This window comes from Chelonia mydas, chromosome 9 (assembly GCF_015237465.2).
Source record: "Chelonia mydas isolate rCheMyd1 chromosome 9, rCheMyd1.pri.v2, whole genome shotgun sequence".
In the NCBI taxonomy this organism is placed as follows: Eukaryota; Metazoa; Chordata; order Testudines; family Cheloniidae; genus Chelonia; species Chelonia mydas.
Genome location: NC_057855.1, coordinates 67886174 through 67913159, shown reverse-complemented (window position 1 = coordinate 67913159; position 26986 = coordinate 67886174). Strand labels below are relative to the sequence as shown.

The 26986-nt window shown below is 41.1% G+C and overlaps 2 long non-coding RNA genes across 2 annotated transcripts; one reads left to right on the top strand and one right to left on the bottom strand.

Moving 5' to 3' along the window:
- Positions 1-6097: 6097 nt before the first annotated feature.
- Positions 6098-16944, bottom strand: LOC122461615. The gene is made up of 2 exons (XR_006283626.1): positions 16723-16944; positions 6098-6960 (listed from the first exon to the last, which is right to left on the bottom strand). It is a non-coding gene; the product is annotated as an uncharacterized LOC122461615 (long non-coding RNA).
- A 1956-nt stretch (positions 16945-18900) lies between these two features.
- Positions 18901-26722, top strand: LOC122461616. Its single transcript, XR_006283627.1, has 3 exons — positions 18901-18972; positions 21412-21512; positions 26629-26722. It is a non-coding gene; the product is annotated as an uncharacterized LOC122461616 (long non-coding RNA).
- The last annotated feature ends 264 nt before the right edge of the window (positions 26723-26986 follow it).

The window sequence follows — 26986 nt, the reverse complement described above, 5'->3', positions numbered from 1 at the left end:
TAGTGCCCATCTTTAAAAGAGGGAAGGAGGAGGATCCGGGGAGCTATAGGCCAGTCAGCCTCACTGAAGTCGCTGAAAAATCTGAAGCACTTAGAGGAAAGGAAGGTGATCAGGAACAGTCAGCATGGATTCATCAAGGGCAAGTCATGCCTGACTAACCTAATTGCTTTCTATGATGAGATAACTGGTTCTGTGGATGAGGGGAAAGCAGTGGACGTGTTATTCCTTGACTTTAGCAAAGCTTTTGATACCGTCTCCCACAGTATTCTTGCCAGCAAGTTAAAGAAGTATGGGCTGGATGAATGGACTATAAGGTGGACAGAAAGCTGGCTAGATTGTCAGGCTCAACGGGTAGTGATCAATGCCTCCATATCTAGTTGGCAGCGGGTATCATGCGGAGTGCCCCAAAGGTCAGTTCTGGGGCCGGTTTTGTTCAATATCTTCATTAATGATCTGAAGGATGGCCTGGACTGCATCCTCAGCAAGTTTGCAGGTGATACTAAACTGGGAGGAGTGGTAGATACGCTGGAGGGTAGGGATAGGATACAGAGGAACCTAGACAAATTAGAGGATTGGGCCAAAAGAAATCTGATGAGGTTCAACAAGGACAAGTGCAGAGTCCTGCACTTAGGACAGAAGAATCCCATGCACTGCTACAGACTAGGGACCGGAGTGGCTACACAGCAGTACTGCAGAAAAGGACCTAGGGGTTACAGTGGACGAGAAGCTGGATACGAGTCAACAGTGTGCCCTTGTTGCCAAGAAGGCTAATGGCATTTTGCGCTGTATAAGTAGGGGCATTGCCAGCAGATCGAGGGACGTGATCATTTCCCTCTGTTCGACACTGGTGAGGCCTCATCCGGAGTACTGTCCAGTTTTGGGCTCCACACTACAAGAAGGATGTGGAAAAATTGGGAAGAGTCCAGCAGAGGGCAACAAAAAATGATTAGGGGGCTGGAGCACATAACTTATGAGGAGAGGCTGAGGGAACTAGGATTGTTTAGGCTACAGAAGAGAAGAATGAGGAGGGGATTTGATTGCTGCTTTCAACTACCTGAAAGGGGGTTCCAAAGAGGATAGAGCTAAGCTGTTCTCAGTGGTACTAGATGACAGAACAAGGAGTAATGGTCTCAAGTTGCAGTGGTGGAGATTTAGTTTGGATGTTAGGAAAAACTTTTTCACTAGGAGCATGGTGAAGCACTGGAATGGGTTACCTAGGGAGGTGGTGGAATCTCCTTCCTTAGAGATTTTTAAGGTCAGGCTTGACAAAGCCCTGGCTGGGCTGATTTAGTTGGGGATTGGTCCTGCTTTGAGCAGGGGGTTGGATTAGATGACCTCCTGAGGTCCCTTCCAACTCTGATATTCTATGATTCTAAGGGTTTTTTCCTTCTAAAATGTCGCTCCAGCTAAAAGGGAAGGGAACAAATCCTTACTTCAAACTGCTCAATATTGGATAGTTTCAGGGTCACACCACCACCTTTGACTCTTTGGCCCCTTTATTCTGTGCCCTCCTGTTGTATTGATTTAGACAACGTTGGTTTGAAGCCTCTTACTCCACCTTTTCATGTTCTCTCTCTCTCTGTGTGTGCGTGCGCGTGCGCGTGTGCGTGTGCATCTTCTTACTATATGTTCCAGTCTATGTATCTGATGAAGTGAGCTGTAGCCCACGAAAGCTTATGCTCAAATAAATTTGTTAGTCTCTAAGGTGCCACAAGTACTCCTGTTCTTTTTGAAGCCATTATAGCCCTCACTCCCCTGGACTGCACCTTTGCTTAGGGTGGCATGTAACTTCGTTTCTTGGTTTTCAAAGGATGAAGTTAATCCATTTTCTACATTCTGAAAGGTATGAGTCAGCATTGAAAGATTAAATCCTTTTTTAAACAAAGTTTTGGGGCAGTTAATAGTGTAGACAGGCAAAGCTGCTATGGGCCACTAGATGCACTAATGCAGTTTATCGCTGCTTGAAACTAGAGCAAGCTGCAGTAGTACAAAGAGCAACTTCCCTTACTGTAGGAATTAACACCAGTGGGTGGGTGATAATGGCAATTTGCATGTATAAACAAAGGCTAAGTGAGACTTGTCCTGATAGTCTGAAATATGGCTGCCCTGGGACCACCACCTATTCTCCAAAGAACCATAATTGTAAGAAAGGAAACTGTTTCAAAAAGTGGCTAATAAAGATGAAGAAAATGTATGTGCACAAAAAGGAGAGGTGAATTTTTAATAAAGTGGATGCAGTTTTATTACCTATCAATAGCAATTTGAGGACTACGAGCTAGAACAGTGAGAGGGGTGGTATGGCTGGCTTCATGTTTTATTTGGAGCAAGCAGAGGACTGGGCGGGGCAGGAATGATATAAAATGTAATTTCTAGCACACACACACACACACACACACACACACACACACACACACACAGAGGGGCCCTGAGCAATACTCCACCAAACAAAAATCCTATTTAAGTCAATGAAAATGTTCAGAGATATCAAAGCCCAGAGAGGACATAATGATCAACTGGGCTGACCTCCTTCATTGCACAGGCCACCAGAACCCCACCCAGTAATTTCTACATCAAACTCATTACTTCTGTTTGAGATCTAGCATATCTATTAGAAAGACATCCAGTCTTCATGGGCTCTAATGGCCTTTAAAATATTTATAAATAGAAAAAATGCCTAAAAATAAACAGATATCAAAATGATTTTTTTTGCAAGTGGCTGTGTACCATGGTCATCTCTCAGCAAGCCAGTATTTGCCTACAGAGAGTTGCCTGGATGCTGTCTATGATTAAAAGCCCTGTGATGTTTTGATTAGTTATTGCTAAATTCAGTTAGCAGATATCCCTAGCCCCAACTCTTCCAGCTGCATCTGTATTTTTAGAATGAAACTCTTAAATAGTTCATAAGTCTAAATTTTTCACCTACTGTCTCGAGGTTCCCAGGTGAATAGCTGCATACTTATGATGTGAGCTGCTGTAGCACATAATCAATAAGGTACATGGGCACTAAATACACAAAGGACAATTTGTACTGTATGTACCTTCAGTATCTGTACTCTGGTATTTCATAGTAACTCATCATGAGCACAAAAACTTTAAAAAACTTCAGCTTCATCGACCACAAATAGATTTCTTATTTTAAAAGGCACGTGTTCTTTTGTTGCTATTTTTTTTTTTGTTTTTCAACCGACATTTAGGCTTGACATAATTGGATTTTTTAAAAATAATTTTAATACACATTTTTTGCATTTTTCCTCTTAATTTAAATTTTCACAGTTGCAGGAAATTACAGAGGTCAGACTATATAATTATGGTAGTTATTGAAATTCAAACAGTTCAAGCTTTATAACCATTAAAAAGCCCACAAATGGTCAACATCACATGTACAATGCAAAGTAAATATATTTAACAAGCTCTCAAGCAGCACTCTTCTTACTTTGCCTATCTGTAAATTTCAATTATCGATGACATTTTTTCATCTCTTTTGGTGTGTATGGTAGAAGTCAATGTTTACTGAAATTTACCAATACAAATCTAATCCTTCCAAGCCTATGTTGCACATGACAGGAAATCAGGTGGCTGGTGTGCCCTCTCCTGACTGGCACTGAATCATTGCGTAACCTAGCACAAGTCACAACCATGCTGTGGAGCATGTTCCTCCAGCTGCAAAGAGGGCTAACACTCACCTTTCTGTAGGGCTTCAAGAGCCTCAAATTAAATGAGCTACTGTATACACAATAGTCAGAAGCATCATTAGTATTCAAGGGCAACTGCTCTGAAACTTGAATACTTATAACTTGAACCTGCAGAAGTTTAAATGAAGAGCTCACATAACTAAAGAGTCTTGAGATATTGTACGTAGTGAGTTTGAAAATACAGGAAGAACATGTTCTCTCTCACTGTATGGCATTATGATGGCAGTTTATCTAGGACAGAGGTTTGCAGCCATGAGGATAAAACAAACAAAAAGCAACTCAATTGTCCTGATTTTTCAAGAGTTTGGTTTGGGGGCAAGTGTGCGTTCAATTCTATGACTTAAGTTAAACATTAGCAGGGGAAGAGGTTCTTATTTTTGCAGGCAGATTCACCCATCCCTAATTATAACCAGATAGAACTTCCAGAAGAGTAAATCTCCCTCCTAAAAGAGTTTCCATGGAATTGTTTCACTCTATTCATTGCCTGCTGAAATTCAGAGGTCGGAACTACTTTGATGGTTGCCATTCTCCTGCTGTATTTTACCTGAAGAAACAACAATATCTGTTCACATTACATAGTACCAAGCACAGTATTGCAGTATTCCTACATTAAGGATTTTCTAACCTGGGGATCTGGCATTCACACTGCAGTATGAAGATCCAAGTCAAACCAACCATATCCCACACTCCCTAATGCCCCCTTGAAATGTGGCTGCTCTAGCCATTTGACCATGGTACACAGGAAAACCTGGCTATCCAGTCTGCTTGTTACAGGAAATTTGAACAGCCTATCAATACATCCGGCCAGCAGTTATTTTGGTTGGTGTGCTCCCAGCTACCAGAGTCAGCACCATGGATGTGGCACCTTTTGCTTGGACTTTCACTCCCGTGTCAAGAGTGCAGGCAGAGCTTCCATGAGATGCTGGTGGACACTTGGGTGGTGTTTCCTTACCCAACAAAGGCACCTGACAGAGTTTATGATGGAGCAGGAGACCTGAGGCAAGGCATACTCAAACTGGCTGGTACTTCTCAGTACAATCAGCATAGCCACTGATACTCCTTACATGGAGCAGGGCCACAAATACAGACGGGTAGGATCACAGCATCATGCACATCTGGGATAATAGTAGAGGGTCCAGAACTTTTTCGTTAAGAAAGCTATATTTCTGGAACTTTGCGAGTTGCTGCTCTGACCCTCCAGTATAAAGACACACGCATGAGGGCAGCCTTGCCTATCCAGAAGAGGGTTGCCATAGTTATCTGGAAGCTGGCTACCACAGACTGCTGCAGGCCCATTATCTACCAGTTTGGTGTTGGAAAGTTGACAGTGGTAAAGTGGTGGCAGAAGTTTCTGACGTAGTTAGGCACCTGGTTTACCCCAACATGATGGGCATAAGATATTCCTGAGATAATTGTGGGCTTTATGAGATTAGGGTTTCCAAACTGTGATGGAGTCATTGGTAGGATTTGTGCCCATAGTTGGCCCTCCTTAAGGAGCACGAGAGCATAAGCTGCAAAGGGTACTACTCCATTGTTCCGCAAATCCTTTTGGACCACAGAGGTTGATTTATGTATGTCATCATAGGTTGGATGGAAAAGTTCATGATTCCAGCATTTTCCACTGAACAAGAATCTACATCCATGGACAGGCAGTAGATAGTCTGTATCCACAAAAACAATGAGGAGTCCATTGGCACCTTGAAGACTAACAGATTTATTTTATCTGAAGACGTGGGTTTTTTACCCATGAAAGCTTATGCCCAAATAAAATTGTTAGTCTTTAAGGTGCCACCGGACTCCTTGTTGTTTTAGTAGATTTGTTTCTGACAATGTCTAACAAATTACTGTCCCTGATGTTAAAACCCCCTTTTACCTTTGGGAATGAAACTGTACCTTGATTTCAGAGGCCCTGGCAAAAGGCTGTTTGATTACTCACTCAGCAGATGTAGAATGGTTGTTGAATGTGCTTTTGGCAGATTGAAATCCACTTGGGGATTTGGTTTGGTTGCCAGTGTCATCAATGCTGTCTGCATTACTGTGGCTTGCTGTGCTCTTTGCCACCCTCAACCAGAAAGTGCAACTACCACAGCTGGAACTGTATGCACCTGGGCAACAGAAGTCCAGGATGCTTTGTGCTCCCACATTATGGACTTGCATGGCCCAATGGAAGAAGGAGAATAGTACCTTAATGAATATGCTTGTGGCTTGAGTTGGAGTGGGAGATGGGCCTAAGCGGATTGTGAAGGGTTTCAGTGCTTTGGGAGGTGCCATGCAATATATTTAAGAATGACAGAACCACTTATCAAATGAGGAGGGGTTGATTCACAGTATAGATTGAAGTAGATAACTATTTTAGGAATTTAATATGCAAAAACAGTATTCCACACTAAATTACTAATAGTCCATGATCATATTTAACCTTTATTTAAATGCACATTGTATGATGTGATACAGTAATTACAATAAACTTTCCAGTAAAATAAAACAGATTTATAAACATGTATTCAAAAATTACAACATTGATCCACTGCAAGGCAGGCCAGCTGCCAGTACCACACCAAAACACAAGTAACAGTAGAACCTAACAATAAAAACAGTGCATGAACAAGTGCAAACAGTGAAACCATGTAAGAGACAGAACGCCCCTACCATTGCATGTTCCCAGTCCCCCCATTCTCCCTTTCCAGATTGCCACGTGGCACCAGGGGAGAAGGTGGAGGCATATACAGGGGAAGGGGGGTCATTACGGAGGACTGCATGAGACAAGATTGCTCTGCCCAGTTGCTCATGGGGCACGATTGCATGGTCCACCCAGCCATGAGTTTTACAAGCCTTTTCTGGACTGCAGCACAGGGTACCATCAAGGGGACTCAAACCATGGGATGCCGAAGGAGCTGGTACTCTTGCAGCAATTAGGGATATCAGCCACTCAAACAGGTCTTTCCGTTGAGCTCTGTCCTCCTCCGTTAGCTGCCATACCCGTTCCAGGAACTGGAAAGCAAGTACCTGCTCCCACACTGAAATCCTGCTCTCAAGTTCTGCAGCCAGCTTGAGTCTTGCGTCTGGCCTTGTAGAATGCCTTTTTCTACCCTTAAGTCCCTCTGTCTTTGGTACTGGGCCTGCTTCTTGGCCCTGCCCAGAATTTCAACCATAATTTCATCATGGAAATGCTTCCTCCTGGAACAGTCCATGAAGGTAAGTTGGCCCAGGCTTCTGCTGCCGTGTGGGTGAGCTGCAGAGGTACTGCAGCCAGTAGATGTCAAGGGACCTGAAACAGGTCAAGACATGGAAGGTTATTGTCTCAAATAGCTCACTGCAGGAGCATAGAAAAAAGTCCTTCTGTAAGAATATATTGAAGTTCAGTGTGAAAAAGTAAGAGGGATGCTTCACAGAAGCTTCCTAGAAACAGACTAGTTAATTGAGTATTTCAGTTGCATACACTGCAAAGGTATTGTCTGAACAGCACATCTATGAGTGAAGTGGGCTCATCAGCTACCAAGATGGCCATGAAAACCCCCCAAAACAAACCAACACCCTTCCCTGAAATGAGACTGGAAAAGTTTACAACTATCAACATCTGGAATTGGGTCAGAATTCATGAAGGAATCAACAGGACGATGTGTTAGCTTCCACATGGCTTAGCCTGTTATGGTTGCATGCAAACACAGAACTCCACTGCCATCCTCTTTACCTGCCTTCCCCCTCATCTGCCACATTTCTGGACAAAACTTGAAATCCTAATCAAATATGGCACAAATAATTTTGTAACCTGTGGACTGCATGGACTACCATTAACTGAAATGGACTAGATTTGTCAATGGAACACATTTCCACTCCCTGGCCCACACCATTCAATGTTTCCAGACAGCTCCTTATACAGTTGAGTGTCTACAGAGCAGCGTACTTACTGGCATGGCAATGTAAGGTTATACTGTTAAGGAACAGGAATGCCCTAGTAGAACTGTGCACCTTTCCATTAAAAGTTCACTTTCTGATATTTTTACTATTTACATTTCCCGGTCACCATTTTGAACTCCATGGAGTGGAGGGGGTGCAGGGCGAGCTATGCCATTGGTAGCGCACAACCCACCATTAGCAGATGCATGGTGCTAGCCAGGGCTTCTAATGACTTTTGGATTGGGTCATAGAACGGAAATCCCTCCCATTCCTATATTAAACATTATAATGGAGCCAGAAGCTTACCAGGTTCTGGGGTGGCTTCTTTCCCTCCCATGTCTGCTGCCAGCTTCACAACAGGCTGTTCCTCAGTGGGGGCATCAAACAGCTCCTCTGAGTTCAGCCCTATGATGTGCTGCTGCTCCTACTGCAAAGCCTTCCCTGGAGTGAATTTCTGCAGTTTAACGGTCCTCACTCAGTGCTGGCTGTGACTCCCTCCCATTATTCCCCATGCTGGGCACAGGGTCCAGCACCTAGACAAACTCCTCATAAAACAGGCATGATGGTAGCAAGTTGCTCAAAGTGCTGTTCTGGTCCCTGGTTTTCCTGTATTCTGTCTTGAGCTGCTTAATTCACTCCCTGCACTGATCACAGGTCTGGTAAATTTGCAACTTCATTGCTATTTGCTGGTATGCGAGATCATTCCTGGTACTCTTATTAAAGTTCACTGTTTTGCTAGCCTTGTGCCAGAGATTTACCAAAATCTGGCTGTGCTCCCATGACCATGAAGCAGTCCACTTTGCAATGGAGACTGACTATAAGTCTTTTGCTAACACAGAAGGCTGTCACGTGGTGTGCTTGCGGCTCAGTTTTCGGAAGACCATGGAACAGTTAAATGCTGACTCACTGAGCTTCGGCACTATATGAAGGGGGGGGTGTTACATCCATTTCCCTGGAGTCCATTGGAGATTTGGAAGAGAGAGGACAAAGGAAGTTGGCCCATGGTTTTTTTGCAGGACTCCCAGGACCCAAGTTAGGGGGTGCTGTGACCACACTGCAAAGCAATAGGGCTCAAAGCCTGGTCCTGGCTTCACTTGGACTTGAACTCTTCACCTCCATCAGGTCCTAGGACTGAGCCCAAGTGAGATATGTATGTAGGCAGAAGAGGGGTTTGGGTACAAGGCTGAATATATGAGCCAGGATTTACACTGCTGTGTAGATATACCCTTAGGACTGGAGTCAGCTGACCCATGTAAGGAACCTGGGCCTTTAGTCTACACTGTATTTTAGCCCGATGTCAAGAGTCTTCTAAACCTGTGCTTGAACCTAGGGCTCTGGCATCCACACTGCAGTGTGCACACTGGAGACAAAGTAACCATATTCCAGAGTCCCTTTCTGACCCTACAACCATGGGAAAACTGTGCTGCTCGCCCTGCACATTACAGGAAATTTGAAGCCCTGGGTTAGTGAAACTGCAGTGTAGTTCAAGCAGAGGGTAGGCTTAAGCCTGGGCTTACGGTGTAGTGTAGACATATTCCTGAAGTCTAAATAAATTTGACAGCAATTGTCATTCAAGGATATGTTCAGAAGCATTCAAAAAATTGGCACTTCTCTTCCACTGAAAGTCAGTGGTATCTGGATACCCCCCATGAAATATTACATGCTAATTATCTATAGGACCAAATTCTAGAATGGCATTTGCTACTGCAATATTGCATATAACACTAATTTCTTGGAACTGGCAACATTTAAAGGTACCTGCTGCCTCTTTTTATACATTATACTTGATAAACATCCGTCTACTTGTTGAAAAATGAAAAAAAAAAAACAACCCAAACCAGCAAACATTCTTCTTAATATATTCTGTGAATTGCACACCACTGTATTGAAATGATTCTTTGCTCTTGTACAGTAGCTTGTCATTTCCCCTCTTCTGCTATTTACAATCCCAGACAAAGAAATCAGATTATTGCCCTCCAAGCAACATTAGGAAAGTCAAATTAACTTGAGAATTCAGGTTCCTGGAAGGAAGCTACCAGTGCAAAGTATCTACATCTTATGAATTAGTTTAGCATCGACTTTGCAACTAAATTATCTTCTTATCTCTTCCTTAACACTAAGGAAGCAAAATGAAGAATGTCACAGGCAAATGAAGTAGTAATACAGAGGTATGCGTCCCTTTGGATATGCTTCACTCATATGCATCACATTTTACTGCTGAGCCGATTAGTCATCTGTCTTTAGAGCGTTATCCAAAGCGGATTGTTGCAATTTACTGCACAATTGTGACAGAGCCCAATAGACAGCATGGATGGGATCTTAATACTTAATAAAGGAAATAAGAGGCAACTGGAAGAGAAGCTGAAGAAAGCAAGGCACAGTAGGAGGTACAGTGATCACCATTTACAAGCCAAGTTACCTAGCTGTGCCTAGTTACTGCACAGCGCCCATATATTAGTTACTGTTCTAGAGGCAGGGAAAAAACAGAAGATGGTGGCATCTCTGATACTGCCAGATGGTAAATTTTGGAAATGCCAACTTTTTAATACCGGTCAACTTGTACTAGTGCTCAAGTGTCCTTAAAATCAGTTTAATAAGCTGTTGGCAGAGACAGTATGGAGATATTTCTTTTAATGAAAGAAAAATGGAAACAAACATTTTAAAACAATCCTAAGGTGTATTCAGTACAGAATTCAAGTGAGCTAGAAGATCTTCATTGACATCTTCATTAGTTTGGGGGCAATGTTCTCCCATACTAAAAGCAGGACAAAAACCACAATCGGGAAATTCTGTAAATTTCAACTCACTGAGCGTTCTGCTAATTATTCCATCATAGTAGGGGGCTTAACATCTTCCAGTGAATGGGATGGCAGTTTGGGCTTTAAACTATTGGATGAATCCTACAGCTAAGGTAACCTAGTGCTTCCACACAACCACACCTTCTACCTTGGCTCCATGATTCCCGTAAGAGCTCTAATGTTATTTACTCTTTTCCCCATACAGTAGCTATTATAGAGAGGACCAAGTAGAAGTTAATACTGATGGGAGCAGCATGAATTCTTTGTTGGATATTCATGGGATCTGTAGGGAAACATACCGGTGGCAAAGCTAGGAATGGAAATTTGAGTATGGTCCAACCTACAGTAGATGGACAATGACCAGGCCCAGCCCCATTCAGGCTTGGCCCCTCTGCATAGAAACAGGCAAGCACTGATTGGACCTGATCCAGCCCTGGAAAGTGGCAGGAGCTGTATCAGGCCTAGGGATGAGTTTCTGCCTCCCAGAACCCATTCTGGCCTTGCCCACGTGGAGACACCATGAGGTATACCGTGTTGCTGAGAGGGCTGCTGTCCCCCAGCTTCTGTGGGCAACAGGTGGTCAATGTTGCTGAAGTGGCCTCAGCATTTGCTCCTGAAAACCCTAGGTATGCATCTGAGGACCTGGCCTTAGTGCCCATAGTTATGGAGACTCTCTCTCTAAAATTACCCATTCCAAGCTGCAGTATAGCTGCTGTAGTGAAGGATCCAGGGGATTCTGAAAGCAAGATGCCCTTGGGTTTGCTGGCTTTGGAGTTGAGGGACAAGGACAAGATAACCTACTTACATTACTGAACCAGAAGAGTCTTTGCAAAGAAGTGGCTCTCATACCCTGTGAGGAAGTCACCCCGGGAAAAGCAAAAGCACTCTAGAAAGGTTGCTGAAATTCAGTACCATCTACCACTATCTCAGATAGGCTTCCTATTGTCACCCAGTGACAAAAGGAGTGTCACAGAAGGAGGTCAGTCAAAGATGTTATCAAGAGGTAGTCATGCATCTGAAGAAGTGGTGTTTTAACCACAAAAGCTTATACCCAAATAAATCTGTTAGTCTTTAAGGTGCCACTAGACTCCTTGTTGTTTTTGGGGATACAGACTAACACAGCTACCCCCGATACGAGGTAGTCAGTGCTTCTCAACAGTCCTAAAGAAGCAGCAGTCACCTAGGCCTGGCACCAGTTCCATCTCTTCCATATGGCAGCTTAATCTCACCAGCACCACTGAAGACCACAGCTGAGAGGAGAAAAGGAAAACAGCCACTGGAAGGAGTCCCGAGTATCAGTGATGTTCAGAAGGAAAGAGAAGAGACTTTGGCCTGAGTCCTCACCCACCATTAGATTGATGGATCCCAAATGGAGACCAATGATCTATTGGATGCAAACCATGAAAAACCATTGCTTTTCTGAATGCCATGTAAACTGTTCAGACCTCATTGTCATATATTGACAAGGAGTGAGAGCACAGCAGGAATTACCAAAGGCTGCTGTGGCCATAGAAAACCTGACTGATACAGAGCAAAGTATGGTAGATTTATACTACATGACAACTTCATTTTGTTGGACAGCTTGTTATATCTCCCCATCCTTCATCAGAAATCTGTTTAGAGGGATGTCATGGTATGTATAGGGTTGTGTGTTAAATCACTGCACAGTAAATCCGTTATTTTAGCAGGCATCATCTTTTATTATGCAGCCTTTTGAGTGGATTCTGTTGTATTGCACTCTATTTGTGCCGAGAGTTTATCTGGTAGATTTTCAAGCTCCCAGAGCAGCACTCTTCCTAGATGGCATTCATAAAACAGTAAGGGAGATGGGTAATTATAAATGATTACTATTTATATCTATCCCAGTATGGCCCTAAAATTGATAGGGAAGCATTTCTTTGGGCTTTTATTATATATATATATATATGGAACCGATTGGGAAAAAGGATCATCCTGCATTTGAAGGTCAAGAACAAAAAGTGATTTATATTCTCTGTTAACCAACACTGCAGAGAGGATAGGGATTTCATGTTGGCACTGGATACTTCGTTATTTCTTTATTAACTTTGGCTTGCGCTACAGATCACAGGGCTGCATTGTACCATAGATTTTTAAACAGAACTCACCCTTTGAAATCAGCAGGGAGTTCTGCTTTAAAACACACAAAAAATCCAATGGCACAATATGGCCCACAGTTTTATTGGGAAGGTATAATCAGACTGACAAACTGATACTTACAAAGTCATTGAGACCATCAAAGCCAGCTGGGCACACTGGATTGCCTGGCTAGTTTGTCGAATTGGTGACTTGGTTTATTTTGTCCAACAGTCTCAGTCAAGGAATATAGAGGCAGGATGCAGGATTGAGCAATACACCACAGTGACTTGATTTTTATCTTTTAGAAACCTAGGACCCACCTTCCACATCCCATTGAAAGAAAGAGAAGGAAATTTAAAGTGACTGAAGAAATCGCAAGAGCCGCAGTGTAATGCACACAGGTTCATCTTAGGTCTCTCTTTGTTCATTGACCCCCTGATATTGCAGTTAAACATTGCCTCATTTCACCAGTTTCTGGGACCTGAAATTTAGCCTAATTTTATTTCTGTAATTTCCTGCTTAAATAGTTAGTGGTGTTCTTTAAATTTTTGACAAAAACACCCCCCAAAACAAATGAACAAGTAATTTGCTTTCCTTATTATGTTGTCTCCCAACTCCTTTCTGTGTTGTTTGTACCTACATGAAAGGGAAATTATCTTCTAATGTGTAACTAGTTTCTAAAAAAAGAGTTTTATTAAATCAAGACACGACTGTTACAGTATTTCAGGATGAGGTCGATAATGGTTCCATTTATGGAATTAAGAGGTAGGAGTTAGGTACAATGCATATGATTAACCCAACTCTATGCTCAGTAGCCTCAACTGCATGGAACAGAATATTCATTTGGCCACATACATAACATTGTCCCCCTGGATAGTCCAAATGCTCATCCAGAATATGAACTACAAAGCATAAAGACATGGACAAATACATTTTAAAAGGCAAAAGATCAGAGAGTAATGCTCCCCTGAAAGGTGCAAAATAAAACCATATTTATTGCTTCTCATATCATATTTGCTTAGTTTACACATAAAAATGTAGTTCTCAAGAACCAGCCATTCAACCTTCCATGGGGTGAAAGACTATCTTTGCCATTTCTGGTTTATGCATCTTCACCAGTAATAAGGACTTGGACAAATTCTATATTCTCTTTATATTTGTGCAATCCAGTTTAGAGCTAACTGGAATTTTGTTATTGCTGTCTGTGGTTGCTTGAGCCACAGTAGACTCCAATTTACTCCCCTCTTAGCACTGCACATACAGGAGTTAATAGGAAAAAACCTATTAGATATTATTCTGAACATCCACACAGCTAGTCTGTTGATTAAGAAGGTGATATTTTAGAGCCACTTCTCAGCTAGTTACAGTTTAAGAATAAAGAAAAGGAGTACTTGTGGCACCTTAGAGACTAACAAATGTATTTGAGCATAAGCTTTTGTGAGCTATAGCTCACTTCACTGGATGCATTCGTGGAAAATACAGTGGGGAGATTTATATACATAGAGAACATGAAATAATGGGTGTTACCATACATACTAACAAGAGTGATCACTTAAGGTGAGCTATTACCAGCAGGAGAGCTGGGGGGTGGGGGGCTTTTGTAGTGATAATCAAGGTGGGCCATTTCCAGCAGTTGACAAGACCGTCTGAGGAACAGTGGGGTGTGGGGGGGAACAAACAAGAGGAAAATAGTTTTACTTTGTGTAATGATCCATCCACTCCCAGTCTCTATTCAAGCCTAAATTAATTGGAATTAATTTGCAAATTAATTCTAATTCAGCAGTCTCTTGTTGGAGTCTGTTTTTGAAGTTTTTTTGTTGAAGAATTGCAACTTTTAGGTCTGTAATCGAGTGACCAAAGAAATTGAAGTGTTCTCCAACTGGTTTTTGAATGTTTTGAATTGGTTAGTCTCTAAGGTGCCACAAGTATTCCTTTTCTTTTTGTGAATACAGACTAACACGGCTGCTACTCTGAAACCAGTCTAAGAATAGTGAATATTTTGGGGGAGGAAGAGATTCATAATTCAAAAGTTATAAAAAAAAAAAAGTTTTTTTTTTTTTTTTTTTTTTAATAAAAAGAGCGTGCACACTAGCACTTTGTTTGCCAATTTCAGTAAAAGGCAACATTTCTGCCAAAGTTATAAACTCCAGAAACTAAGAATTCATAGTTTGTAAGGCCAGAAGGGACCATATGATAATCTATTCCGACCTCCTGTATAATACAGGCAATAGAATTTAACTCAGTTATTCCTGAATCAAACCTACAATCTTTCAGCTCTTCCATTATAATCCCATAACCACACTCTTAATTCAACGTCACAATAATTGCTTGCTCAAAGATATATTGCAAAGCATTGGCCCGAGACTTGATTTCTAGAACATAAAATGCAGTTGCAGCTGGCAAATCTCAGCATAATTAAACAAACTATAAACCCCTGAATTCAAACAACCCAGAACTTCAGTAAATTCTGAATCCAATTTTGCAGCTCAGGTTAAACTTTAATATAGATGTATGTACTGCCTTTCATCCACAGAAATCTCAGAGAGGTGAACTCACTAAAAAATACAAGTATAATTGACTCTGTAAAGTTCGCACCTGTAAAGCGCACACACCAATATTGGGGTCTTTTGTTATATCTATTTAAAACTAGAACCAGAAAGTAATTACCCAAGATGGGACATGACAATAAACTCAAGGGCAGTTTTGCAGAAGGACTCAGTTGAGCTTTTAGTACCAAAAGAGTGGCCTGCTTTTTGATCTTTGTAGACACAGACTAACACGGCTGCTACTCTGAAGCCTGATTTTTGAGAGAGCACAGTACGTTTGGTACTTTTAAAAGCCAGCCACAAAAACCACAGTAACAGCTGTTGATTACTGAGCTCTCTTGAAACCTGTTCCCAGTTATAGGGGCTGAGCACTTGAAAATGAGGCCCCAAAGCTAGTGCCCCCCCCATTTTTAAGGGAGCTCTTTAATGATCACAAGCAATATGTGCACCAGTTCAGTAAGTCCCTAACACCACAGTGGAGCATGGATAGATCAGTGCAGAGGAAGAATGCTACTTATTGACTCACCAACACAATTTCTTACAGTATCTGGCCCAGCTCAGAGTTGAGACAGCCCAAATCAGTTTAGCTGCTGTGCGGAGATAGAATCATAGCACGAGGAACTGTGGTCCCACTTTCTAATCCTTAAGACTTGAAGCATACTCATATGGAGCAGCATTTGATATTTGGAAGTTCTCATTTTTTTCTTTCATTATAATTATTTTTGCTGTCTGCTGGGTTTGACAGTATCAGTGTTTTGTTACCAGCCTGACTAGATTCAGGAAGTACCAGGAAATCTCAGAACAGAACCCCCTGTCCCTTATGAGCTCTCCACATCCATTTTGCAGGCACAAAGAGTCTGGATAAGCATGAAAGTGATTAGATGCTTCTCTGAATGGAATGAAGCACTAAGTTTTCAACAAGCCACCTATCACTAGATTTAGTATGAACTTTCATGATAATATCTTTCAACCCTATGGAGGCAATGGGGACTATGGCCCAGCACATTTAAGGAGATATTCTGCTGCCATCACCAAAAAAATCCCCAAAACAAAAAACATAACCAAAACAAAAATCACCAAACTCACCACCACAAAACCCCAGCCAAACAACATCAACAACAACAACAAAAAGGCCACCAGCCTTCCATTGGTCCATATTTCTGCAAATGAAAATCCAGAACTATAACAGTACTTCTGGCCACCTTTGCGGGCTGAGGTCACTATTTCTCTGATTACCCAAAAAAAGGTAGTCTCAGCCAAAAGGAGGAAACAACAACAGAAAAGTGGTTTCGTTCAGGCATAGATGAAAAGCAAACCAAACCAGACAACGTGGAAACTTCCCTCCACCTAGTCCAAGTGACCACATACAACATAAGCCTACTTTGTACAGCAGAGAATCCAGTTGGGAAAACAAACAAAACAAAAAAACAGACCTCCTTGTGGTTTTATTTTTTTAAACTAGATTCCAACACCAGATGGGACCCTTGTGATCATTCAGTCTGACCTCCTGTAGAGCATGCCATAAAACTTCCACAAAATAATGCCTAGAGCAGATCTTCTAGAAAAACATACCATTTTGATAACTCTCACTGTTGACAATGTTCTTAGTTCCAGTCTGAATTTGTCTAACTTCAATTCCCAACCATTAGTAGACTCCTCCCCAGTTCAAACAAAGTGATTAAATCCACTTACTCTCCACAGCACAGGTCTGGGCTTAGTTCAACAGGTGGCTAGGCTGGGCTAGAAGACAACCAGACACCGCTCCTAAATCTTCAAAAGCACCTATACACCCACACTGAAGTTCAGGACAATTCTGCAGAGACAAATTCTTAGCTACAGGTGCATGAAACATGTGAGCTTCACCGACCAAGGAGCCACAGCTGCTGACATTTCTCTCCAGGTCTGGCAGCTCAGGCAATCTGTAACCCATCCTGTCTGCTCATGGAGGGGTTTAACTCCTTCCTGGTTTACACAGGAACAGGGTACAAGTATCTCATCCCAAGAACATATTGAAAGAGAATGAAAGTTATTTGTGATTCTCATAAAAATCTTTCAAAATGCATTGGAATGGCAGAAAAAATATAGACGCTAAAGCCTTACCCAAATATCTATGTGAAATAAAATATCTACTTCGACAGTGGCAACCTAAACTTCTTTGACAGGTTTCCTGGCTTTTCACAGGAGAACCCTTAGTATCTGGGGGAGTTAGAGTCTTGCTATTTACTTCAATGGCAGTTAGTTTGGGCTTAGTTTTAAACGCTAAGTATATGAAATGTAAATACTGCCACAATTCAATGCTGAGTTGTCACACACTCAGCTACTGTGTTACTTGACACCACTGAACAATGTGCTGAATTAAGCACTCTGCATTATTTGGGTACAGATCAAATATATGAACTGCAGACCTGAAAAAGCCATCAAGAAGGAAGGCTAGTATGTGACTTGGCACACCTATTTTTTCACAAATCTGATTCTCTGACCACATTAGGGCTATGACACTAGACTTTCTCCACTAGCGGCAAATGGAGTTTTTCTGTGTGTGTGTCAAACTCGTGTGAATAAATATAAACTGGCTGATTTTCAAAACTGCATGCACATAAAGGGGTTCCTAACAGTTGTATTCTATTACCAAGATTGTACATACAATGCAGAGTGAGATGTGTTGTACTTGGCCATATGGTTATGCGATTTTGAAAAGCAGGCCCAAACATGCATATCTGATTGTGGTAGGCAAGCATGTTGTTTTAGGGTGGAGGGTTTTTTTTTGGCGGGGGGGGGTTTGCTATGGAGATAGAGATGACATTTGCTGGCGTCGGGGTGAATTATGCAAGTGGCACTAAAATGAAACAGCACCTCCTACTACCACACAATTCATTGAGGCTTCTCAATTTCCTCCCTTTTTTCAGCCCCTTTCCACTTTCCCCACTGGAAGTACAGTGCATTAATAAAGAGCTGTTTCACTGATATGGGCAGAATTGGTGACAGCCACTAATGCAGCATGAAGACAATAAAAACAAGTGTTTAAAATTGTACATCACAGGTTATGAAATAAAGGAGTTACTTTAGGTTACCACCAGTATGATATCTGTCTTCCTGAACAACATAACTAGTTCAGTGAAGGGTATCTTCCTTTCTTTGGAAATTAAAGTTTCAATTTCCACATCAGTCAGGTTATCCTATATAATTAATTGTTAAACCAGCCCAAATATGAAATTTTAATTGTATTAGTTTTTAAGCCACTGCCTTTTTTTTTTAACCAATTAACGACTTGTTTGAACTTCATATCATGCACGATACTTGATTAGCTCTCTTAAATATAATGGAGGTTATGCTGTCTCTATTTATGTCATTCATGAAGCACAGCTCGATAAGTGCATTCTTTCTTTTTGGTAGTTAATCAAACACTCTCCTGTTGTGGTCAAAGAAGTTTGGTAATAGCTTAAGAGGTGACCTGGCCTAAAAACCCCCAAGTTTAGTTATTTATTTCTAGCAAGGTAACTATAAGCTTCCATTTTGCAGTCCCTGTCAAGACACATCCTTATTCTTTATCATGAACTTATGCCTAAGTAGCTGGGAAAATGTCCCTGTAAATTCTGCTGTTTAAGTGAAACACATTGTAATGATCGACTAATTACTTGCAGCTCTGAAATGAGTTGTGAAATTTTCTGCTGTCAATCATGGTGAAATAATGTTTCTTTTCAACAGATTGGAGCTAGAACAATTGTCAAAATGGGTTAAAACTTCAGGGGGCAGTAAGTCAAATGAGAGTATCCAGCTGAGAGAAATTTCTACCCTAGGATAAAAATGAACTTTTTATTTTCATTTCAAGAGCTCGACTGAGACAGATTTACTTCTAAAACATCTAGAAATAAAAATTCTCAATAGCAAGATTTAGTAGGCACACAGAATCACAAATGAAGTGCCAGCTCAGAAGGGAAAAAGGTAAGAAAATGATATGGGAGTAAGATTCATCATGTAGGACAAAACTAAATCCAGAAATGAACTCTCTGAATAAGACAGTGATTTTATTACTGTACTAGGGTAATGTCATACTGCCCTGTTGATTTTTAAGCAGAACTCCTTACTGATATCAATAGGGAGTTCTGCTTAAGAACTGATGATAGAATATGGTCTACTGCTTTTTAAACTGGAATTTTTGGGACTGTTTACATTTGTACAAGAAACAGTCCTAGAGAACATCCCAGCTGCGACATGAAGTGTGTTGCAAACAAAAATTAAAGGTTTGTATTTTGGGGTGGGAATATTTTCATTATTGCATTTTTCGAAGACCCTATTCATAAGAACTGTAGAGGGCCCTGAACCAGACCCCTAGACTCATCCCAAATAGAAAGAATGTCCAGATTCAGATCCAAAACTGGCTCCTATTTCTATATAATTCTACAAGTCTGAACCAGACCCCTCTATTTGTGAACACTGGAACTCTGGGATCATTTCCACGTGGAACTAAATTTAGTAGCTCAGGCCTAGACATAAGGAGAAGAAACAAAGTATCCTGCGTTCACTTACCCAAGACAATCAAAGGATTTTGATTTCTATGTTTATTATTCTACTATGTTATTGAACTATTTATTTTACATGCTGTTTATTTCTGGTACAATTACACTTGTAACCGAGGTGTTTGATAGGGTCATTCCTACCTATTGTCAGACTGATTTTGGAGTGTGTATCCTCCACAGTTGCTGAGATGGGAGTTAGGGGTTGTCCCCTGACCTCATTAATAACACACAAATGGATACCCCCAAAAAAGTATTCTATTGAATTTGTTTTCCAAAAATAAGGGGAGATTAAACAAAGAGACAAAAAGAACAAAAATAAATAAAGGAATACGCAGGAAGTGGGACAGGGAGGGAAAAAGAAGAGCAACATTTTGGTTTCCATTTGCTAGGAATTAATCAAAGATTTCTAAAAGAGTTAGACAAAGTATTTTCAAATTTGCCTGATGTCCATCTTCTACCTGCTCTTTAGCTGCCAGATCAGCCAAGTCCCGGTGGTGCCTTTTCTTTTTTCTTTTTACAGTTGTAGTGTATAGCTGCTAGCCCAACAAGACCCTAATCCTGTTCGGGCCCTTTGGTGCTTCCACAATGTTATGGCTCTAGCAGCTGTTGAGAATGAGAAACACAAAGGATAGAACCATTAACAGATTAGCACATGAAAAGGCATCTTGGTTGCATATAGAACTCCTGAAGAGAAAGACAGGACACCCAAGCTGCAAGGTGCACACTGCAAAGATGGATTTCTTTCTTCCATTATTGCAAGAGGTAGAAAATTGAGCATTCTTAGCTTAGGGAGATAATCTTTTTGCCTAGTTAGCATTTTCTCTGGAACCAGAAGTCAGTAGTTGCTTATCAACTCCATTTTAGGTATTCTGAGGGAAATTCTAGGTGATGTTAATTATACCTTCACACAGTGCCATCTGGTGCTAGTAATGTGGTACTTTAGCTTTACCAAAAGTAGAGAAATGGCTCAATGCTAGGATTTTTGGTTTTATTTTTGTTCAAATTCTGGTTTACGTGGGTGGCAGTACCCGACTTCCATTTCTGGATTTAATTTTGTCTTGTGTGATGATTCTTGCTCTTGTCTCACTTTCTTTCTTTAAATTTCCCACTTGATTAACTTCCTTCTTTTCATTTTCACATGACAGTGAAGAGTGGAAGAGGCAAAATACTGAGAGGTAGAGTTGTAGCTCAATTTTGCACACCTCACAGGTGGGGATAAGTTGCGAAACTTAGGAGAGCTTATTTGAACTGAATCACTGAACTTTATGAGTTCACAGGGAGTAATGAGAGAAAGGGAGCATTATTTAATTGCTAGAGAAAAGGACAAGGAATCTGGGTGTTTGTTCCTTTCTGGAACTAACTTGCTTTGTTACCTTGAAAAGTCACTTAAGAATAGATCCTCAGCACTGAGCTATGGCAATTTACACTAGCTGATGATCTGTCCTTTCATCCCTTTCTTCTTCTGTTTCACATCTACAAAGTCACTAATGATGGCCATTTTTTAAAAGTAGGGGAGCTAGGGATTTTGGAGGTGTACATGCAGAAGAATACAAAATCTTTTAGAGGGTGAGAAGAGGGAGGGAAAAAAGATTGAAAATTTTGGGAAAATATTCAGAAATATCCATACTTTTAATTGCTTATGTGAACTAGATCTTTTATGACCTACTTCTCTCACTAATAATTTCAAAATGTATAGCTGACCATCATTTTTATATAACTTGTATTATTGTTGCCATACCTACCTCTCTGCTGTTACTTTTCACTAGCTTCACCATGATGAACTTCCAGTCCTAATTATAACACAGCTTAAATAGACCACTTATAGTTTAACTTGTTGTTTTTCCTCCCCCCTTTTTCTTTCAAGACTGAACAGAAAAAGAAAATGACGTTTCAGCCCCTGGGAGCTTTCTTCAGACTTCCTCAGTTGGCTCAGGGACTAAAACAGTTTTCTCTCTCTTCATTCCTGTAAGTACTTAAGTTCCACCTGACTCATATCCCTGTGGCCTCAGAAACCATTTTCCTTTCTGCTTGACTCAAAGAAATAAAAGGAATATGTTATAATGTAAGCCGTCTGTTCAGACTCTTGTCATAATACACCTCTCAGTGTGCATTATGACTGAAGAAGAGCCTTATAAAAGTTGAACAGACAGCTAAAGGGAGTAAACTATCATTGTCCTAATAGCACCCACTCATCTTATTCAAAATCTAAAGACTAATTTGATAAGGTTAAAGTGCAGAGACACTATTCATAGTGATACCTGCAGGCCTCCAAACAATCTTGAGCTGAGATGCATCCAAAGTTCGCTGAACAGATTAGCCCAGCTCTATTCCCTGTATTATTTGGCTTCTCTGCAGCTAATTTAGGACATTTCTGATTCAGAGGCATGTAAAATTGTAACAAAGCTTCAGGAAAAAAAGAAACCATATCAAGGCTCAGATCCAGTGAGTGTTGAGTGCTCTCCTGCTGAGTGCTAAAGTCAATAGAAAACAGAGGCACTTAGCATCTTGCAGAATCTTTTAAAAATATGCATTTTTGTAAAGATGTAGCCCTATCTATAGTTTATGTATTAATTATATTGATTACTTAAGAATTCTCAGTTATCACTTTGAGGGTTGACAGGTTCTTGTCCCAAGATCAGAACCAATATTTTTAAAAGTACTATATAGTTGGGAATCCCAATGTGCACTGTTGCTACACTCGCACTGTAGGAACCCTTCTATATTTGCAGTAGTTTATTAATATATTTAGCAAAGCCACACTCTAACTCAGTAAGGTAGATAACACAGAATGTACATCTGGACAACCACACTAGCACTATTCCTTGCAGAACAACCTAAAATGTTAGCCATTATCTTCCTCATCACCATCACCCTCTTCTCATCACTAGTGGCCATCATGCTGGCTACATCTCTCTCTCCTTCTGCCCACAAGCTGGGATACATTTTTTATAATATGTTATGCTGATGCCACTACGTCCAATGCATATTCAGTAGATGTTTCACCCCTCTTCCTTATTTGCATTTCCTCACCCTACTAATGTTGGTATGACTTCATTCTATAGGTTAGTATATGAATGACCTCAACTTGTTGCTGTGGCACTCTTCTGGTCAGACATCTGCGGATGCTAGCTCATGTTCCTGTGGTTGGCTGGTGGTGTTGTGGTATAGTCCAACAAAATTTCTCCTTACACACTCTATTCTTGGGGTTATTGTTGGGTTCTATTTCTGTGCAAAAGTTCAGAAGCCTCAAGCCTTATGCTAACTACTGAAGCTAATGTCTAACAGGGTACAGGCTTGTAGGTTCCTTGCATTACTGCTGAATATAATAAAGGCAAGTCAGTGAATATAAGAGCAAGCTAGTGCTAGGGGCTACAAAGGATATATTTTTAATTAATTCAAGGGCCTGACTCTTCTTGCACGGATACCAGTTTTCCACCACTGACATCCGTGCAGTTGTTCTGTACTGATTTACAGAGGTGCAGTGAGAGGAGAATCAGGCTCAATAAATCCATATTGTTAAGTGCTATAAATTTCACATAAGCCAATTAATTTACACCAGCATGAATTAGGACCCTCATTCCTTTATTCCATTAACAGAACGTAGTGATAAAGTGCTGCAGTTGTCCAAAGAGGTGATATCAGATCTGCTGGTCCTTTTGCATATATCTCATATAAAACAGTTATACAGGGTCAAATAAGTGATCTGTAGCATCTCAGTTAAAATGACTACAGAGCTCTCATGGGAGCATGGGGTGTGTCATATGACTAACTACAAGAGTTTGTTTCACCTAGGTAATGAAAGAGACTTGTTTTACTTCTCTAATAGGAGCAAGTGTTTGCCTGAGAAGGGCAATATGCAGTACCCAGGGAAGCTCTGAGGATAACTTTCATGTAGAGTTCAGCCAGGAAACTCAAATTTTAAATCTTTGTATTTTAAGAGCCAAATTCAGTAAAGTCTGATCACCATCTAATTCACAGAAGCCCCACAAAACCAATAGATGGTCTTTTTATTGAATCTGGAATGGTTAGCGGATAAAATTGTATTGAATTAAGATGTATTTTGACCTGTTGGTCGAAGCTTAGAATTAAGTGGGATTTATTTATTTATTTTTGTTTGCTTGCAGTAAGCATAGAAGGGCAGAAGCCTGTAGTCCCTCAAGTTATAGCATTTGGGCTCTGTCCTTAGTTCCCATATTTGGGTAATCTCACAGTACTATCCATTCAGAATGCTGCAGCAAAGATCATGCTCCTATGCTGTTGCTTTGACCATGTTGCTCCTCTCTTGCATCCCTCCACTGTCTCTCTCTTATCTATCACATCAAATATAAGCTGCTTGTCTTCACTTTCAGGCCCTTTCATGGCCGATTCATCTATTTATCATTTCTCATTCACTGTTGAGATGTTGACTTCCACCTGCAATCTGCCAAGAATGTCAGCCTCCACACTGCTCCTCGTGTTTCGCAGGAGTTCCCAGTAAGCATCCACAAGCTACCTCATTCTCCTCCTTCAAACCCTTCCTTTCCCCTGACATCTACAGCAAACTTGACTATGGTTAGGGTGCTGGTATATGGAGCCTATCATTGCCGATCATGCTGTCTCGTTGTACCCCTCCCATCTGTCTGTCTGTAGCCATCTGCTGTCTCTGCTTTATACGTAGATTGCAAGATCTTTGGGTCAGGGATTGTCTTTTTGATACTGTGTGTGCATAGCACTTAGCTCAGTGGAGTCCTGGTCCACAACTTGGGCTCCTCAGTGTTAGGCTAATACAAATAAAAAATAATAATGATGAAACTTTGCTACTTACACTAGTTTCCTTCCTCATTTACAGCCGAGAACTACAGTAACTCACACCGCCGCTAGATTTCGCCCACTTTCAAAGTAAAATGTGAGACCCATCACTTTGCAAAAACTCCCCCTATCCCCAGACCTCTCGTGCTTCCAAATTACAGCGTTAAAGACTGGCTTGGCCTTAAGATGCTAAAGAAAAACAAATATCATAAGAAAAGCCACACATACATTCTCATATAGTCATAAGAGGAAATGATGGAAAATAGAATCTTTCTATTTGGCCATTTAAATTGGCCACGTCACTAGAGTTATCTGAGCACCTCACAAATAATTAATTTATCCTCAATATGCTGTTGTGAGATAGGAAAGTCTTAACCCCCATTTTACAGATGGGGAACTGAGGCAGAGAGCCTAATCTAAAACACACTGAGGTACATGGAAAAACTCCCATTGACTGTAATGGGCTATGGATAATGTCTGGAGATACTAAGGATGGGATCTATGAATGGGATTTAGGTGTTGCAATGCTGAGTCTCACGGCACCGAGAAAATCACAGGAACACCACTGCAATTGACAAAAGCCTTAGTGAGGCTCCAGTACAATGAATGTGGAGAGGGATGTGCCTAAGAATGTGATCCATAAAAGACCAATACACTAGGCACAAGGCTGCCTAAGCTAGCCAATCAGAGATGCTGACAACAGGGGCCGGGGGCGGGGGGGTGCACTAAACCATGCCCCTTTCTGAGATAGCTGCCTAAGTCTGGACTGCCTCTGCATAGCAATCCATGAACAGAAACCAGCAGTCTGGAAACAGGTGACTGAGGTTCCTAAAGTGTTTCTTGTGAGAATGAGTTAGGCACCTGCCTTGTACCACACAAAAAATAGCCAGAGGAGGTGGTGGTGCCAGTACCTTATAACTTTTAGCCCAGTAGTTGCAGCACTCACCTGGCATATGGGAGACCAAGATTCAGTTCTCCCGTCTCTGCCAGAGGGGGAGAAAGAATTTGAACAGGGATCTCCACCTCTCAGGAGAGGACGCTAATCACTGAATAGAGAGAGATTCCAAGGTGGGTTTCCCTGAGTCTCTCCCATTGAAACTGTTCTGTGAATAAATAATGAGTCATTGGAACAGGGGAACTACAAACACAGTCTCATTCTCTCTGGCCCAATGGCAGTTTAAGTCTTTATCCACAGTAGAAAGACTTAGGTGGCTGAATGCCTCCCCCCGCTCCCCTCCATTCGTGAATTGCTCTGGGGCTTAGGTGGGAAATAGGCATCTGGATCCCTACAGGGAGGCAGCAGTGTGCATGCCCAGAGGCAGAAGCATAGGTACCTGGAGAACTTTTACCCTGAAAACATAGGCACCCAGTAAGTTTAGATGAGAAGTGTTGTGGAGCACAGTGGAGTCAACACTGGGACTTAGATGCCTAAACCCAAGGCTTAGGTGCCTATGTACCTTTGTGGATCTGGGTTTAAGTGGCTTTCCCTAAATCACACAGGAAGTTTGCAGCAGAGGCAAGAAACTGACCCCACATCACCAGAGTCTCAGCTTAGTGCCTTAAACACCATTCTTCATCTATTTGGATCATGATTCCTTGACATAAATTTCTGGTTACTTAGATACCACAATAGAGGATGCATTAGATTGAAAATGCCTTTTCTGTAGCATTAGTTTTGATTGCAGAAATTGTCTTGAAGTTCTGTTTGAAAATAGGTTTCATCCCTTGTATCCTGCGGTATTTCCCATTGTCAATTTCAATCCAGTAAGTATGTGTTTATATATATCACCATTGGGTATATATGATTTTCTACATTAGGAGAAGGGTGATGTGCTGAAAGTAGCTTATATAATATTTGATGAGCCTACAAGCTCAAAGACACTATAGGAGTGGAAATTATTATTCATGTAATTGGATGCTGTTTTTCATGGGAAATTATCTATGGAAGGACTTATGTGACCCTCATCATCTAAGCATGACATAATGATGGATATATTTCATCCTCACAGCATTCCTAAAGAAGGGAGGTATTATTCCCATTTTACAGAGGGGGAACTGAGGCCCAGAATATATTAAGCAACTTTCCCAAGGACACATAAAATGTTTGTGGTTGAGCCAAGAATTGAACCCAAGTCTCAGACCATTCTTCCTAGTACTAGCTGTGGGTGTTAGAAATGCATGACATGAACAAGATATTTTGTGTGTGCGCTATACAAGGTTGACATCTATGTTATCCTTATTCTTGTGCAGCTATTTACAAGCTTGGCATAAAAATGCTTCTCTTTAATTCCAGGCTCACTAGTATCTGTTAAAATTCACACCGGGTGGAAGCTTGGCACACAAAGTCTCAGCTCAGGATGGAAACTAAAAGAAAAGGAAAGAATTGAATCACTTTGACTTAAAAATGGAATTTATAATGAAAAACACTGATAGAATCTTTGTACAGAAGTGTTTTCAGGTGTCACTGTGGTAATACATACAGCCTGGATATTTCACCATAATCCTAATATTTGCATATAATTTAAATTTAATTTATATTAACAAAAAGCCAAAGGATTGTGAAAGTGGTATTAATAAATGATGGATCAATTTAATCCAAGATAATTCTAATATGGGGAGCTAGGAAACTGAAATAGCATTAAGTGGCTCCT